The sequence below is a fragment of the Sprattus sprattus genome, assembly GCF_963457725.1.
Source record: "Sprattus sprattus genome assembly, chromosome: 2".
NCBI classification, from domain to species: Eukaryota; Metazoa; Chordata; class Actinopteri; order Clupeiformes; family Clupeidae; genus Sprattus; species Sprattus sprattus.
Genome location: NC_137921.1, coordinates 70,576,519 through 70,581,399, shown reverse-complemented (window position 1 = coordinate 70,581,399; position 4,881 = coordinate 70,576,519).

Sequence of the window (4,881 nt, the reverse complement as noted above, 5' to 3'; positions counted from 1 at the left end):
GCCATCAAAGGTTTTTGAAGGAGCAGATCAACAACCAGCAGTGTCTTGGAAAGATGTGTCTATTTTTAGGAAGTTACTGCTATATAAGTGTGGGAGGAAATAAAGACACACTGAGGCTGTGTGTGTGTGTGTGTGTGTGTGTGTGTGTGTGTGTGTGTGTGTATGTTTGTGTGTGTGTGTGTCTGTGTGTGTGTGTGTGTGTGTGTGTGCGTGTGTGTGTATATATATATATATATGTGTGTGTGTGTGTGTGTCTGTGTGTGTGTGTGTGTATATATATACAGCCGCGGAAAAAATTAAGAGACCACTTCAAAATTATCAGTTTCTCTTGTTTTACTATTTATTGGTATGTGTTAAAGTAAAATGTACATTTTAGTTTTATTCTATAACCTACTGGCACCATTCCTACCAAATTTCAAATAAAAATATTGTCATTTAGATCATTTATTTGCAGAAAAATGACAATTGGTCAAAATAGCAAAAAAGATGCAGTGTCTTCAGATCTCGAATAATGCAAAGAAAACAAGCTCATATTCATTTTTAAACTACACAATACTAATGCTTTAACTTAGGAAGAGTTCAGAAATCAATATTTGGTGGAATAACCTTGATTTAAAATCACAACTTTCATGTGTGTTGGCATGCTCTCCACCAGTCTTTCACATTGCCGTTGGGTGACTTTATGCTACTCCTGGCGCAAGAATTCAAGCAGCTTGGCTTCTTTTCATGGCTTGTGACCATCCATCTTCCTCTTGATCACATTTCAGAGTTTTTTTTATGGGATTCAGGTCTCGAAATTGGACTGGCCATGACAGGGTCCTGATCTGGTGATACTCTATCCACACCTTTACTGGCCTGGCTGTGTGGCATGGAGCATTGCCCTGCTGGAAAAAACACTTCTCAGAGTTGGGGAACATTGTCAGAGCAAAAGGAAGCAAGTTTTTCTTCCGGGACAACGTTGTACTTTGCCTGGCTGAGGTTTGTAAAAGACCATAAGGATTGAACCAAAGCCGACTGAAGGGTCTCCTAGTTCGTCTTCTCTGATGAGTCCAATTTCACAGTAGGTGCAAGACTCTGTGGCTTGTAGGCCTCTCCAGGTCTCCGTCTAACCATCAGACGACCATGTGTTGGGCAAAGCTGAAAATTGGACTCATCAGAGAAGACGAACTAGGAGACCTTCCAGTCCGCTTTGGTTCAATCCTTATGGTCTTTTACAAACCTCAGCCAGGCAAAGTACAACGTTGTCCCGGAAGAAAAACTTGCTTCCTTTTGCTCTGACAATGTTCCCCAACTCTGAGAAGTGTTTTTTCCAGCAGGGCAATGCTCCATGCCACACAGCCAGGCCAGTAAAGGTGTGGATGGAGTATCACCAGATCAGGACCCTGTCATGGCCAGCCCAATTTCGAGACCTGAATCCCATAAAAAAAACTCTGAAATGTGATCAAGAGGAAGATGGATGGTCACAAGCCATGAAAAGAAGCCGAGCTGCTTGAATTCTTGCGCCAGGAGTAGCATAAAGTCACCCAACGGCAATGTGAAAGACTGGTGGAGAGCATGCCAACACACCTGAAAGTTGTGATTTTAAATCAAGGTTATTCCACCAAATATTGATTTCTGAACTCTTCCTAAGTTAAAGCATTAGTATTGTGTAGTTTAAAAATGAATATGAGCTTGTTTTCTTTGCATTATTCGAGATCTGAAGACACTGCATCTTTTTTGCTATTTTGACCAATTGTCATTTTTCTGCAAATAAATGATCTAAATGACAATATTTTTATTTGAAATTTGGTAGGAATGTTGCCAGTAGGTTATAGAATAAAACTAAAATGTACATTTTACTTTAACACATACCAATAAATAGTAAAACCAGAGAAACTGATAATTTTGAAGTGGTCTCTTAATTTTTTCCGCGGCTGTATATATGTGTGTGTGTGTGTGTGTCTGTGTCTGTGTATGTGTGTGTGTGTGTGTCTGTGTCTGTGTCTGTGTGTGTGTGTGTGTGTGTGTGTGTGTGTGTGTGTGTGTGTGTGTGTGTGTGTGTGTGGATGATGAGGAGGGATGGAGGTGGAGTTGGGGGTTTGGACGCAGAGATGTGCTATTTTGAATCCAACGTGACAGAGTGTCCCATCTGGGAGACCCAGGACATCACCTGCACCACTGGCTCGTAGGATGGAGAGAATCACTAGAGGGGAGAGAAAAGAAGGAGATAATGTTATATCTCACTGCACACCAGCACGCTCAGCCTCGCACACACACACACACACACACACACACACACACACACACACACACACACACACACACACACACACACACACACACACACACACACACACACACACACACACACACACACACACACACACACACACACACACACACAAACTACATATGATTTATGCTGTTGGACAACTGTAATACTTAATGTATACAAGCACAATGTGTATGACTAACTCCTTAAGTTCAGTTCTTGGAAGAAAATGATGAAAAAAGAACCCATTTGAAAGGGCTGAATTTAAACTTGAAACACTCTCCACCCCTGCAGTTGCATTCTGTTTTCCTTGATTTCCCACAGGGGCTGTCCCTTTCGTATCACCTCTGTGGTAAAATGATGTAAATGACTTGTAAGGGGAAAAAAAGGGGGGAATGAAAGAAAAGCTGAAGAATGGTGTCAGCACCTTGGACAGCGGTACACCAGAACAAAGGAGGCTCCAGCTGATGTTCGGGAGTACTGGCGAGCTAATTAGTACCTGCTGTAGAAACCTCTTTCTCTGCTCTCAGGAGGGGTGTTGATGGGGCAGCGGCTCCCTGCGTGTGTGTGTGTGTGTGTGTGTGTGTATGTATATGCTACGGCTATTTTGTTTCTTCTCAAACGCTTTGGCGAAGAAATGCAAAGCTATTGTGTCCACCGGTCCCATTGTGCATCCATACAGTCAAACCTGTGGGTGGTGCGGGTACTCTCACACTGCTACCTCCAGATGTGGCTTTGGAGCATTCAGCACTATAGAGGACATAAACTTCAAGCCTTTGTGCTGGTACTTGGTGGGGACGTGTGTGTGTGTGTGTCTGTGTGTGTGTGTGTGTGTGTGTGTGTGTGTGTGTGTGTGTGTGTGTGTGTGTGTGTGTGTGTGTGTGTGTGTGTGTGTGTGTGTGTGTGTGTGTGTGTGTGTGTGTGTGTGTGTGTGTGTGTGTGTGTGTGTGTGTGTGTCTGGTACTTAGTGGGGACGTGTGTGCAAAAGGCCTTATCCACCCTACCTTACCCTTAAGTCCAGCGGTCCAAAGAAAGAGCAGGCAAAAGCTGAACCCCTAAGGCTTAACATCGGACAGAGAATAGCAGTGCTTCAGCGGTTCTCCACCTTTGGTTCTCTGTTTGAATTATTCTGGGTAATGTTGTCATCACATTCTCATCAAAACTTCTTTATGATGAATTTCCCTTGCTGACTGCCTGGACACTGGCCTGAGGCTCCTTGTGGTTGTCCAGGGCAGGCTTGAAGGAGGTGGTGGTGGTGTACGCTGGACCAGAGCAGTGCCAAGCTGAGAGGTGGGGGGAGTGTGTGTGTGTGTGTGTATGTGTGTGTGTGTGTGGACCATAGCAGTGCCAAGGTGAGAGGTGGGGGGAGTGTGTGTGTGTGTGTGTGTGTGTGTGTGTGTGTATATCTGTGTGTATATCTGTGTGTGTGTGTGTGGACCATAGCAGTGCCAAGCTGAGAGGTGGGGGGAGTGTGTGTGTGTGTGTGTGTGTGTGTGTGTGTGTGTGTGTGTATATGTATATGTGTGTGTATATCTGTGTGTGTGTGTGTGTGTGTGTGTGTGTGTGTATATCTGTGTGTGTGTGTGTGTGTGGACCATGTCAGTGCCAAGCTGAGAGGTGGGGGGAGTCAAGAAGGCAACAGGAAGACTGCAAAGCATGAGCTGGAAGGAGGAAGTGTGAGTAGGTAGAAAGAGTGAGTGTCAGGAATACAATTCAGCTCACCATCTGGTCAGAGACAGAGAGGCGGGGGGGAGAGGGAGAGAGGGAGAGAGAGAGAGAGAGAGAGAGGGACAGACAAAGAGAGAGAGGGATAGAGCAAGAGGGAAATATCTTGAGTGAGTGTTGCTTTATTTCTATTTTTTCTCTTTTTTTTTCTTCTATTTTTGAATGCTGTGTGTGTTTTTTTGAGTGACCGCCGGGGCCAGCCTACGATTAGGGATGTGGACTCGGAGATGGTGGAAAAAAAATAATTTCCAGAGCAGTGGTTCACGTTTTCAATGTAACAAGATTTATTTTCTTTACCAGATAGAAATTTTAGCAAAAGCAATAAAAGCACAAAAACAAAGTACTTCAGACAAAACAAAGATTCAAATGTAGCTCAACCGTATTACCTTTGCAAACAGCTCCTCTCAGCAGGAAAGCCGTCCTTCTACCTTAACCTCCCGAATGACACTGAGCTAGCCTCTTAAGAAGGCCTAGCTATTGCCACTAATTGGCCTAATAGGGCTGACCCGTGAATATGGGGAATCATAGCACATCTTGCTCATTCTTAACAATACTAATTTAACCCATGAAATGTCTATTAAATAACACAGGTACTGTTATGCTTTCAATCACTACTTAACCCAATAGTAAACAACCCTACAATGCACAGTAATTACGAACGTGAAATGTGAACACCACAAACACCCCTGTGACATAATGCCCCGCTCCCTCCACTGGTGACACAATGTAAAAGTGACATCTCAACGCGAGCGCGCTTTCGCGATGGGACCAGTATGAGCGTGAGAACAAGGAAGTGTGAGTAGCCTACATGTTAACCAGTTTATGAATCTTATTGCACTGCACATGGTAAATGAATGAGATGGTGGGTAAACAGTATGTATATCAGTATAATTGAGCAACAACAG